General features: G+C 37.7%; 1 protein-coding gene across 2 annotated transcripts in view; it reads right to left on the bottom strand.

Moving 5' to 3' along the window:
* Positions 1–13,342, bottom strand: part of nphs1 (NPHS1 adhesion molecule, nephrin) — a 131,505-nt gene extending 118,163 nt beyond the window's left edge. The window contains exon 1 of one of the 2 annotated variants that reach the window (XM_067450281.1): positions 13,198–13,342. The gene's annotated coding sequence lies outside the window, so the exon portion shown is untranslated. The remainder of the gene's footprint in view (positions 1–13,197) is intronic. The other variant, XM_067450280.1, reaches the window with a different exon arrangement.
* Between the last annotated feature and the right edge of the window lie 834 nt (positions 13,343–14,176).

The following is a 14,176-nucleotide window of genomic DNA, read 5'->3' as shown; positions in this document are numbered from 1 at the left end:
CACCGCAGTCCCAGACGTAGAACTGAAGGAAAATGAAAATTGAGCGGAAGTACGTAGGAGGGCAGAGTCAGGCTATACGAATGCTGCCGTATGTTTGACTATATGACCTCTTTTTCAAGTCTTGCGCTTGAACGGACAAACTCACACAAATAGTATAAGAACTTTTCCATTTTTAAGAGTATCCTAGCAGACATAGTCTGAATATGCCCTAATGCCTTAAGGCTTAAGTCAACTGTTACTGTATAAAGTGGAGAAAGACGACGCATATCCCTGCATCAGGTCTTAAAGGGCCAGTAGCCTTTACTTCTGTCTGTTTAATGTCAAACAGAAGATAAGGACATCACCCACTGCTCGACTGAATAGCTTTTGTAAGTTTAATAAGGATTAACCTTTAATTTAAACAGTTAAAGATGCAGTATTGGATATAAAATAAAAATGGTTACATTTGATTACTTTATTCAATTTATGTACCTTTCTGCAGGCCAGTAGAACTGTACATTATTATTTAATGTACACTAGTGAGGTCAAGTTAAACATTTTAGTTTGATTTATTTTTATTTTATACTGTGCGTTGTTGCAATGTGCTAAATAAATATTTTCATAATTTGTAATTGATTTATTATTTGAAACTAATATTAATTTTTGCAATTGCAATGCCTTGGTTTTAGTGCATAAAATCTGTCTAAGCCATACATGCAATGGTACTAATAATTGGCATTATTTATTTTGGTGTTTAGGTTTTTAGGCCTTGGTTTCCTCTTTTTCGACTTTCAGGTTTGGCCAAGAATTTTGATTTCGGTGCATCTCTAGTCTGAAGTAACCAAAAAGAAGGCGTGAAAAGGCATCAGCCAGCTGCAAGGCATTTTCTCTGTGTGTGTGTGTGTGTGTGTGTGTGTGTGTGTGTGTGTGTGTGTGTGTGTGTGTGTGTGTGTGTGTGTGTGTGTGCCTGTGTTTGCATAGATGATTTATGTGGAATTTAATGTGTGTGCATCGTTATTATATTGAACTGAAAGCCATCTTTTTCTTCAACTGGGCATGGGTATGCTGTAATCAGTACTGATTTTTTTTTACTGTAACTGACAGATTCTGGCCAAAAAAACACAACATGGGAACGGGAGGAAATAGTTATTCTTCTGCGATTGGGACGGGACAGTATTTTCTCCCCATTTTTTGTGGGATTGAGATGGGACGGGATTTTGAAAATGTGAAAATCCACTCCCGTGTCACCCTCTAATGTGCATCCCAAAAATGTTGGCAATACAGTTTAGCTCTATATGATGGATACATATTTTATAGAATGACCTAAACGTCTACTGGTGTGTATAGTCACATTTAAATTCCTTCGGAGCGTATTGAGTAAACTTTGACTATTAACTATTAAGCGGCCTAAAAGAAACATCAAATTTAACTGGAGTATGTGGTAGATGTGACCAGAGCTAGTCAATGAAAGAAACCCAGATATCAAATTCATAAGACTAGACACAAGATATTCATGAAACTATTCAATTATTTACAATTTCAAATAGCAACTCATTTACTATTAACTACTAGGCACTTGTCAGTCCGCAGTAAGTCGCCTGCACATCATGTGATCTATGAATAAAAACTTTGGTTCCAGAGAAAAAAATATGTGAGTATAATTATGATTACTTTATTCAGGCTCATGCTCCTGTAAAGAGTCTAGTGACACCCATAGATCTTTTACTAATGTTTTATTCTAATGCTCCAAAAGTGTGCAGAGGACTAATCAAAAGATAAACTCACAGTTTTTGTTCTGATTTCACAGCTGTGCTAGTCACTGCTCTTTTGGAAAATTAACTTCTCTCTTCTTTACTTATTGACACAAACCTTATTTTTGTTCATCTTAGGAAGGTGTTGGAGCTCTGTCAGGGAGATGTGATAAAGGTTCGGAGTCTGGATCTGTTTTGAATGACTCAGCGGTTCCTGTCCAGGTCTTTAATGAGATGTTCTTCAGGCTTGTCTAACCTCCCTTCTCCTTTGTCTCCATAGACAAACAAGTACCTTAATTGCAGGGGGTGGGGGGTGGGGGGAAATAAACATGGCATAGGAAAGGAAAATGAATTAATTAAATAGTTTTCTTAATTTGTTTTTTCGTGTTTTCATGTCTTGTCAAGTTGTGGTATTGCAAAACTGGTGCTAAATTTACCTGAACTGACAAGGAAAGGTAAAAAAAGACCAGACAATTTACCTTGTCTGTTCAGGTAAATGTAACACAAGAGTTGCAGTACCACAACTTGACAAGACATGAAAACATGGGAAAACATTTTTTGAAGAAAACTATTTAATTAATTTCCTATTCCTATGCCAGGTCTTATTTATTTTATTTAAAATGAATCAAGATCATTTTCAGGTATGACTATGAAAAGAACCTTCTGGCAAACTTTAGGAGGTGGTGCTGTGGAAGGTGTGGTGCTAGGAATGTGGGTAAGGGGAAAAAAAACGATATATTTTAGCAATTATTTTACTATTTGTTCCCATGACCTACTACTATGTCAGAACATTTGTTCCCTAGTTTTAAGTAAATTGTGCACACAATAAAAATGATTTGTTTCCTCGTTTTACTACATTGTGGCCACATTGTAATAATTATAATAATCCTATTTCAGTTCAGTTTTTAGCTAAGATTGGTCAGCTGAAACAAAGTCAAAGCAAATCACAGCACAGAAATGGTTTAAAGTTTTAAAGGTCCCATTCTTTGCGATTCCATCTTTCAAACTTTAGTTAGCGTGTAATGTTGCTGTTAGAGCATAAATAATACCTGTAAAATTATAAAGCTCAAAGTTCAATGCCAAGCGAGATATTTCATTTAACAGAAGTTTCCTTTCAAAGCCTACAGTGAACGGCCGGTTTGGACTACACCCCTGCACTTCCTGCTTTAATGACGCAACTAAAACCGTTTGTTGACGAACCCTCCACCCACAAGAACACGCAAATTCGGGGGCGTTTTCCTTTTGCTCTCGCAGGTCGAGAATAGGAAGCGTTGTTTTTGTAGAGTGTGTTTGTCGCCATGCCATTGAAACGCTGTTATTTTCATCCCGGAGTCAATTCACCTTTGTTTGGCCTTCCCACGGACGCTGTACGTAGAGATCAATGGCTACAGTTTATGGTTAACTCGGTTCCGGAAAATTATAATCACAATTTAAAACTATGTGCAGCACATTTTGCTGAGGACTGCTTCCTCAATCTCAATCAGTTTAATGCCGGATTCGCAGAAAGATTATTCTTAAAAGATGACGTAGTTCCCTCTTTGTCTGGAGAAGGCGTTATTTATGAGCAACAACCGGTAAGTCTATTTTATTATTTAAGTTGGTCTGTTTAACAGATTATGTAACTCATGACACAAAGTGCAACGCTGTTTAGCTTTGTTAACTAACGTTAGATAGTAATTGAAACGAATCCGAAAAACTTAGCATATAAAAGTGTAGTAATTCATTCAGACACCATCGATTGTTGGTGTTTGTAATGATCAGTTTAAACTACTGAATAGACAGCTTACCATTCTGAAACATCCAGCAAAAGTCTTTCCTGAACAGGTTGTAATCGATCCTCTTCGATATTCTCCGGGTCTGATTCCGGCTCAAATTGATAAGACAATATAGACATTTTTGCAATAACACTGAGCGCACGTATCTCCCTATCTCCCCGTTATGGTAAGAGGCATGACCTTTCCGGGCAAAGTGCGCTAAGCTGCTGTCCAATCACAGTGCGGGAAGCGCTGGCCTAATCAGAACTCGTTACGTGTTTCTGAAGGAGGGACTTCATAGAACAAGGAAATCATCAGGCGTTTTTAGGACAGAGGAAACAGCGGTATACAGATAAGTCAATTGTGTGAAAAATACTGTTTTTTTTACACGCGAAACATGAACTCATGTTATATTGCACACTGTAAACATAATCAAAGCTTCGAAAACACGCGAAGAATGGGACCTTTAAATGCTATTTTTATTTCAATTAATTCTGGCGATTCTGTGATTCTAGTCTTGCTAGACCTCAGCTTTTATCACAACATTCTTATTACTCACCGAGAACTGTGGGTATTTGGGGTATAGCTCTTGAATGGTTCAAATCTTTTCTCTCTAATAGGATCTTCAGTTAATGTCGGTCAACTTTACTCCAAATCTGCATCATCGATTTGTGGTATTTCAGGTTCTATTTTTCAGAGGCGATTTATTTTCGATACAAAAACAGGACAGAAGGTTGATTGAGTCATTGCTAAATTGTTTACATGAAGTTAAATGGAAGCTTCAGCTTAAGTTCTGCCAGGAAGACTTAATCACTTCGTCACTTATTAACCTAATCTCTGGCCAATCACGTCTTCATATTTTCTGTATAAAGGTCATACTTACACGTTTGAGTTCGCAGATGCCGATGCGACAATAACCTCCATCCTCCCCACCACCACCAGGATGGTTCCGTCCATACCTCCAAAGGGGGGGTCGGCTGCGCCCCTGCCTTCATCTTCAGGCAGGAATATGCTGATCCGCTACCCTCGGATCATAAACTATGGACGGGGCCTATGCCTAAACTTTATTATGCTTGCTGGGCTGTCAATAAATGTATGCTTCATTCATCATTCTATCTCCCGAGTCTTTCTGGTAGAAATTAGGGATGTCATGCTTTTTGTATAAAGTGAAACAGATAATTTTGATTTTCTAAATTCCCCAAATTTTTCTGATATGAGAAACTTATCTCCACTCTGCAAATGGGTGGTTAAAAATCTTGGGGTACAGTTAGATGTCCCTGTCAAATTTGATGAAAAGAATCCAGCTTCTTTTATTTAAGATCAGTGGCAAAGGTAAAACCGTTTTTTGCAGTCTACTAACTTGGATAAGATTATTCATGCTTTTACATTTACATTTACATTTACATTTATGCATTTAGCAGACGCTTTTATCCAAAGCGACTTACAACTCAGGAGAACAGCAAGCGATCCGTCAAGAAGAGGCAACGAAACACAAAAAGTGCCCCAAATACCGAGATTTGTAATCTGAATAAAAGTCCAGCTTTTATTCAGGACTGGACTATTGTAATATCGCTTGCTGACTTTTTTACACTGTTAAATACTTGGATCCCTATGCTAAACATGGACAAAGTAAAAAAAAAAAAAAAAAAAAAAAAAAAAAATCTGTGCCAAAAATACTTCTTCTGATTACTCACAAGTTTCGTAAAGTTTTTTTTTTCCGAGTATGGGTCTGTCTGATGTCAGATAAGGCAGAATGTCTTTGTACGTGACTAGAACGAGAGAGCAAACGCTCGCCGGCTGCACGCTGCAGTCACGGAACTTCACAAGATCAATAATGTCACCAAAGAAGTGTGTTTTCGGTTGTCAGGGCAAGACAACCCTAAACACCTTCCAAAAGAACCCAATGGGACAGTGGATGATTTTTTTTTCTTTTCGGAGCAGCAACGGACTTGTGCAAGTGTTTCTGTTTGTTCCCTGCATTTCGGCGCCGATGGTTTATAAACAAGGTACAGTTCAACTCCGGATTCGTAGCTCGCCTAAAGCTGAAAGATGGAGCGGTTCCAGCAATTAAGGTTCACAGCCGTGTGTTTGAACCAGGTGGTGAGTAAAACTGCTTAAAATGTCTTTGTGTTGTTAGCTATCGACTTGTTTATTAAAATGAGCTATGTGGCAAGGGGGGCGTGGTTCGGCGAGGTCTGCAGCGGGAGAGAGAGCCGCGGGACGAGCGGTAAGTGAGTGGGTTGGACGCAGATTGATAACACCTGTCTCTTATTCCAGTAATGGGCGTGGAGAGAGGATAAAACACTGGCAGAATCGGAAGCATGGGAGAGAGAGACGGACTGCTGACATTCCCCCCACTGAGACATTGAGCTTACCGGAACCCGGAAGTGGAACGACCCGGAAGCGAAACCGAAACTGAGCATATGGAAAGACACACGCTGAAGTGTGCACGTTGTTGATTTTGAGTTATTTAATAAAAGAGATGTCAGCAGTCCAAGCCGACCCCTTGTCCTCTTCCTTCCTTACCTACGAACTCTTTACAAGCTACTATTCCATTTTCCACGTTTAAGGACATCACAGATTTCAGACTCTTAACGCAAGCTCCGCGCGCTCGTGATTTAATTTTTTTAGCTCTGTCCACACGATACGCCTCCAGCCTTTTTTTTTCTTCCGGAAACTCTCATTACAACGTATCTTTCTTTTTAATAAATGTAATAAAACTAAAGACTTTTCTAAGAGATGAAGGATGCAATACTACTCTATAGGAACTGTATAGATTGACTGAAACTGAGTGTTTCTGATCTTTTACTCATACACAGACCTCAGAGGAATCAAAAGTTTATTATAATCGGATACCACAACAATTTAATTCAAAATCATTCGTTTGTTTGGCCCATTTCAAGCAAGCTTCGCTCAGCGTCTTAAACTGAAGAAAGTAGCAATTACAACTATATTCCTGCAAGTAGTAAGTAGCGATTTATCCACTTATTGACTGTTTAAACAATTTCTGATTAAACTGAAAGTTTCTTAGAGAGACAGCATTGTCTAGATAACGCAAGATGCTAGTACAGTAACAATAGGAGACTCCAAGTACCATACAAAACTAAATAGTGTGTCTAATACAAAGGGTAATTTTATTTTGTATTACAAAATACAACCGTAGATACGTTGCTTACAGATTGTTCACTCAATCCTTCTAGCAAATGTCACCTTTTCCACCATATAAGTTAAAACAATAGTCATTTGACAAGGATATTCAATTTGTAAAAAAAAAATATATATTTATATTTTTGAGAACTGAAGAAGGCCTATGATGTTTTTGCCTATTTGTATTTCAGAGTAGCATACATTAGAGTTACTGCTTAGCCTACATTGTGACTAATGTTATATAATCATGCAATATTGTTGACGAAAAAAGATGAGTCTAAAATGTAGTTAAAAAATAAACACTTGTACGAAAATCACTGGTCTTGTCGGAGGGAAGAGAGTTTGTGGTTGTGTTTGCCAGATTTCAGTAATTCGAAATCCCCCAATCATATCTTTTTTCTGAAAAGAACACGTATACTATTCGGTGTTTTACCTAAACATGTTCAATCTGGCAACCATATGCACACAAGCTCTCTCTCTCTGGCGAGCCGATGATCTGAAAACACCAATAAACAAGTAGGCTGCATTTTAGCAATCTCTATTTGAGATGTTCTGCTTAAAGTGTCATTCAGTCGGTCTGTGTTCTGTCAAGATGGTCAGGACTCATGAGCCGCTTCGCTGAACAACTGAACTTGTGTGAGCTGCTGAAATAAGCCAATCAGAGCAGAGCTCAACATTAATATTCATGACTTTTCTAAATAAGGCAAAAACAGAGCACTACATCCTAGGGACAATTTATAGGGTTGTAAATTGACCTGTAAAACTGTATCTGGACAATGTTTGCCCTTAAATGTAGATATCAGAGAATAATTTAACATATTGTTTCAAATCATTCTAGGGCACCTTTAACCTTAAGAGCTGCAATAGTAAAAAATAGCTAAAAGTGTTTGAGAGATTTCTACATATAATACAAGCTATTTTATATGCAAAGACGTTAGCCAATTGACCCTTCGCTAAGCCACGCCCGAATACCACCACAGGCCAATCGTGGCTTAGCAACCGTAACTAGGCACGGAAAGTCTGTCAAGCTTTCGAGCGAGGGAAACATGCCGATGCAAATCTGTGTGTATGGATTGTGCACATCTGATGCCTATCCTAAAAGTTTGGACAGATGGTGTATTTTTTTTTCCTTCCCCAAAACGTAAAACTGAAGGTAAGAAATATCAGCCTTGAATCAAGCAGTGTGTGTGAGACCCCATTTACAACTAGCGTTAAATGTCGTCAGGGTTAACAAAAACACCTACGTTTGCTTCAACAAACTGAAAATACATGAGGTTTTTGACTGATGCAAGTTATTACATATGATGCAGTATATAGACAATAAAAAGAACTGTCTTTTTTTTTAGCTTTATTTATTAGTTTTGTATTGTAGTTTTGTTTAGACAAAATGTGTGCAAATTAAGACCTTCATCATACGGATTGTTGCAGTGGCTGTGTTTATAATATTAATAAAACCCCTCATGTTTGAGCGAGTGGCTTTCTGTTATAAGGTTTCAGTAAATGTGTGGTTTTTGATGAATGGCTCAGGTCAGAATCTCACGCTAGTGCCAGGTCCAAGGAGTAGATTATAGACACACGAAATGTGAGCGTAGCCCGGCGCGCTAAATATAACGTTAAGCCGGAGAATCATTGCAAAGTTTTCAGGCTAATGTCTTGTGTTTATTCCACAAGATTTATTGATAAGTTGTTTGATTTATAATTATTCGATTATTTTCTCATTTTACTTACCCTGTTGTGCATGAGCATACATATGAGGCAGCTGCTGATTGCGCTGAGACCATAGGCTTTAGCTTCAATTTTATTGAAATTATTCTGTAATCGGTTGCATAATATGTCGCGGATATATCCCGCAAATACATACTGCAGTCCCTTTTTTCTTACTCTCTCAGATATTTCCCCTGTTCGCCAGAAATGACTAATTATCTCCTCGGAAATGTCTGACACCGGTGCATACATACTATAATAGACGTGCCAGGCGTGAAAGCTTGACAGGCGTAGCAACAGTAACTACGGGGGGCGGGGCTTAGCGAAGGGTCAATCACAGCAGTGGGCGTTTACACTGAAGTCTCACAGCAGACACGCCCCTTTAAACAAAGTTTAAATCAAAGGCTAAATTCTGGGTAGGAAAAATGCCTTTTATTTCTAAATTATTACCATTTTGGATTTAAAAAAAAACAAAACAAAAAATTAAACAACAACATTATAACACAATGAAGTTCACAATCCTTTTAAATAAAATTGAAGGAAAAAAAAAGTTCAATGTCGTCATGATGTACTAAAACAAGGGGACAAAATATTAAGTAGTGAGAACAAATTCTTAATTCGTGGCCACAATATATTGATTGGCCAAAACAGCTGGCTTTACGAGAACCAATAAGCTGTTCTGAGGAGTTTCATGACTTAACCATTTATGCAAGAGCTAATCATTCTTTACAACTGACACACATACACATATGGTTTATTTGAACAGCACTGTAATCTGTGCACATACAGGCTGCTACATCGACATATCAATATGATTCCTGCATGCTGTCATGGATGTCATTGCACTCAGTGACAAGTGATGCTTGTGCTGCAATTTGTTTACATCTCATATATGTCCTTGTCAGTCTCCTTGTGTCTTCAAAAGAGTGAACATTGAAAGATATGAAATTCGATTCCCTGTAGGTACAAACCCGTTAGGATTTCTGGCTGGGCCGAAAAGGCATCTCAGACAGTGACCCTTTCAGGTACATTTTTATGTTTTTTGCCTTTCCTTGTTACATCATCAAACATCCCTACACTCAAGCCTGGACCTATTCGATGGGAAAACAGCATGACATTTTCCAATGTGCAGAAAATGAGATCGGCTCTCTGCTTTCTGACTGGGACAAGTTTTATAACCAGCATTTCCTGGATTGTTAGAACTCAGTTCAACAAATTATTCAGGCCCTTCAAAGATATGACATATTTAATTTCTGTCCACTTTACTTAAACATTTCTTATTTTGTCTCAACTTAATTTAATGTGTTAAATCAACCTAATCTATTTAAAACACGAGTTTACTTAATTAATTTGTGTTAAAACTACATGAAATATTTGTGCTGACATAACTAACTGGGCAGATGATCTGTAGTTCCCAGCATGCTTTGCAAGGGACTGTGTTAGGAGAGTACATTTAGGGATTAAAGTGCTATTTATGTGTTTTCAGTAAAGGGACAGATGCTATTAGTTTATGTTAGTGTTTAATGTTCAGTTATGTTGGACATTGAGGAGTTTCTGTAATTTTGTGGTTACCATTATGCAGAAGAGTGGTGCCTGTGTTTAGGCTGTTGGTACTTATTAATACATTTATTGAATGGAATTCCTGCTCTCAATTAAATTTGATTTTGTCCAATGAGTTATTTTTTCATTGTATCTCTAAAAATATGCTTGTTGTCATTTACATTTTATAAAGGTAAATTAAATTGATAAATGTGTTTGCCTTACATCATAAACTTTTATACATTTAAAATAACTAGGGATGGGCGATACTACTTATTTTGTTTTTCGATATGATACCGATACTTTCAAGGTCAGTATCACTGATATCGATACCGATACTGATACGATACTTTTAAACTTTTTAAAAAAATTATTAAATATATAAAATTATTGAAATGATTAAAGGACAATTCCAGGGAATTTTTTTATTTATCTTGATCGTTATACCTTTGTGAGTACATTCTATAGAAAAAAAATAAACAAACTGAATTGGTCCTTGCAACATGGAGTTATTACAGTTAATAAGGCAGCTTTGGGGGCATAAACATAAAGGGTGTCTTTGTGCCTCTTAACAGACACAAAATGCAATTAAAATGTCTGTCCAACATGAACAGGGCCCTTATATGACAACGAGATGGGTTTAGCCACTTATATAAACATTCATATATACATGCATATATACATACATACATACATACATACATACATACATACATACATACATACATACAGTGGGTACGGAAAGTATTCAGACCCCCTTGAATTTTTACATTTTTCACTCTGTTATATTCCAGCCATTTGCTAAAATCATTTAAATTCATTTTTTCTTTCTCATTATTGTACACACATCATCCCATATTGACAGGAAAACACAGAATTGTTGACATTTTTGCAGATTTATTAAAAAAAGAAAAATTGAAATATCACATGGTCCTAAGTATTCAGAGCCTTTGCTGTGACACTCATATATTTAAGTCAGGTGATTTCTTCTGATCATTCTTGAGATGGTTCTACATCTTCATTTGACCCCAGCTGTGTTTGATTATACTGATTGGACTTGATTAGGAAAGCCACACACACCTGTCTATAAGACCGTATAGCTCACAGTGCATGTCAGAGCAAATGAGAATCACGAGGTCAAAGGAACTGCCTGAAAAGCCTTTTTTTTTTGTTGTTTTTTTTGCTGCACTTAAGGTTCCTAAGAGCACAGTGGCCTCCCTAATCCTTAAATGGAAGACGTTTGGGATGACCAGGACCCTTTCTAGAGCTGGCCGCCCAGGCAAACTGAGCTATCGGGGGAGAAGATCCTTGGTGAGAGAGGTAAAGAAGAACCCAAAGATAATTATGGCTAAGCTCCAGAGATGCAGTCAGGAAATTGGAAAAGGTGGTAGAAAGTCAACCATCACTGCAGCCCTCCACCAGTCGGGGCTTTATGGCAGAGTTGTCCGATGGAAGCCTCTCATCAGTGCAAGACACTTGAAAGTTTGCTAAAAAAACACCTAAAAGACTCCAAGATGATGAGAAATAAGATTCTCTGTTCTGATGAGACCAAGATGGAACTGTTTGGCCTTAATTCCAAGCGGTTTGTGTGGAGAAAAATATCACCTGTCCAATACAGTCCGAGCATTGAAGCATGTTGGTGGCAGCATCATGATGTGGGGGTGTTTTTCAGCTGCAGGGACAGGACAACTGGTTGCAATATAGGGGAAAGATGAATGCAGCCAATTACAGGGATATCCTTGACGAAAACCTTCTCCAGAGTGCTCAAGAAGGTTCCCCTTTCAAAAAGACAATGACCCTAAGCACACAGCTAAAATAATGAAGGAATGGCTTCACAACAACTCTGTGACTGTTCTTGAATGGCCCAATCAGAGTCCTGACTTAAACCTAATTGAGCATCTCTGAAGAGACCGGAAAATGGCCGTCCACCAACGTTTACCATCCAACCTGACAGAACTGGAAGATTCTGAAAAAAAAATCCAGGTGTGAAAAAACGTATTGCATCTTTCCCAAAATGACGTGTGGCTGTATTAGATCAAAAGGGTGCTTCTACTAAATACTTACTAAAGGGTCTGAATACTTATGCCTATCTTTTTCTTTGTTAATAAATCAGCAAAGAAATAATAAATTCTGTGTTTTTATTCCATTCAATGTGGTGCCGTGTGTACATTAATGAGAAAAAAAAATGAACTTAAAATTATTTTAGCAAATGGCTGCAATATAACAAAGAGTGAAAAATATAACAGGGTCTGAATGTACCCAGTGTGTGTGTGTGTGTGTGTGTGTGTGTGTGTGTGTGTGTGTGTATGTGTATTACTACAAATTGTTGAAAACTTTTCTGCATTTATTTGATCAACAATAGAACATAAACATACAATCTAAAATAATTGTTTTCTTTTTCAATTTAAAATCTAAAATGTATTTTTTTTTCCAGTGATGAATATTTACCATTACTCCACATTTTACATTATCAAGCCATTACTCCAGTCTTTAGTGACAAAGTGACATTCTAATGGTGGTGTGCTGCTCAAGAAACATTTCTTAATATGATCAATATTGAAAACAGTTGTGCTTATATATAGTATTTAAATAGTGACACTCCAAATTATTGAATTCAGATGTTCCAATCAATGTATAAAAATCAGGCACCTAGGCATGCAGCCTGCTTCTACAAACATTTGTGTAAAATCACAGAGCAGGCTCATCGTATATTAGCAAATGAGTAAAGTTTTACCTATTTTCAAATGCAGAATCGCGTACAAACATCTGATGAATGTCTTTAAAAAAAAAAAACCCTGCATATTCACATATTCCAAATCCTAAACATGATGAAAACATCGGTTCAATTTTTACATCTGTTGAAAATGGAATCTTAAAATCTTGAAATATGAACACAGCAATAAACACAAAAATACTCAGAACAGAATTCATCAACAGGTTCCATGCAGGATTACTCTGGTAAGGAAAGAATTCTAAGGCCACTAATGGATTTCACCCACTGTTAGCTTCCTGAGGCAGCAGCGCTGTTAAAATGCTCTTTGTTTTGACTTTTTTTTTCATACTGTTTCAACTTAGTATAGTAGCTTCCACACAGAAATACTTCTCCGTCTCTCCCTCATTCATCCCCTTGACACAGAAGTCAACTTAAAACTGACAACGGAGAGAGAGAGTGAGACAACGGCCTTCTTTCAAGCTTCTATCTCCTCACTCTTACTTGTCTTCTTAAAGTCAAAGGAGAGATGGGGGAAAAGAGGAAACGTATATAAAAAGGCGAAGGCGTCTGAGCGTGATAAAACACTTGCATGTGAGTGAATGCAGCTTACCTGTTGAGCTTCACCACTCGTCTTTGTCTCGCCTCATCTGGAGGATCTTCTCTGAAGATGTGCACCAACTCTGGTGAAGAAATGCCAGTGGGGCTCCCCTACACACATTCCCCTTGTCCTGGCGGTTTCTTAACAACCTGACAGCATTGGAGGAGTGATACGAGGGAGGATGAGTGAATAGAAATGAGATGAGCAAACTGCTGACTCAAAAAAATAAATAAAAAAAGGCAGAGGAGCACTTGCAACGTGGCACTGTATCTCACGACCGGCCATTGTCCTTTCACCTCATCATATTGGGCCATTAGAGAGCATTTAATGAGCTTTAACAGAGCTACAGAAGAGTGCTACCACAGGACACAGCCTTTCTAATGGACTACATCTAGAACAACACTGCCATTTTTTTTCCCTTTCAAATTCATTTCTTGTTCTTTTTCACTCTGTTTGTATGTTGAGGGACCCTGGTACCCTTGTCGACACTGAAGTGAATGCAGCAGTCTCCACAGCGACCAGTTTTGTAACATTTATGCTCATGCATAATAAATACTGCACAGTCTACTCTCTTTATTTTATATACTGAACACTCCTAAGAGGCACCATCGGTTCTTTCAACGTGCTCAGCAACAGATTTTACACAGAATTCATTTTCCACAACTGAATATTTGATTGTCAGCCGAAAATCCTTGTTTTTTTCCCCCTCCACAGTTCTTTCTTTTTTATTATTATTATTAAATGCCACATAAATGGAAACCCGAGAGATGGATTGACTAATATGGTGACGCCACCAAGAATAAGCAGTTTTGAGTGATTCTAGACAATGGATAAAGATTTTTCTTCTTTAGGAAAATCTATACTTCTAAACACAGGGCAATAAAGCCATAGCTCGTCTCATCTTCCTCTGCAGAATTTAGCCTTTGCAAGCATTCAGTGATTCTGTTTTTCTACACGATGGATTATTTTGCATTATAGTGGTTATATAACT

This window comes from Pseudorasbora parva, chromosome 8, assembly GCF_024679245.1.
Source record: "Pseudorasbora parva isolate DD20220531a chromosome 8, ASM2467924v1, whole genome shotgun sequence".
Lineage (NCBI taxonomy): Eukaryota > Metazoa > Chordata > Actinopteri > Cypriniformes > Gobionidae > Pseudorasbora > Pseudorasbora parva.
The sequence above is the reverse complement of the archived record's forward strand: the minus strand, read 5'-3'. Positions and strand labels throughout refer to the sequence as shown.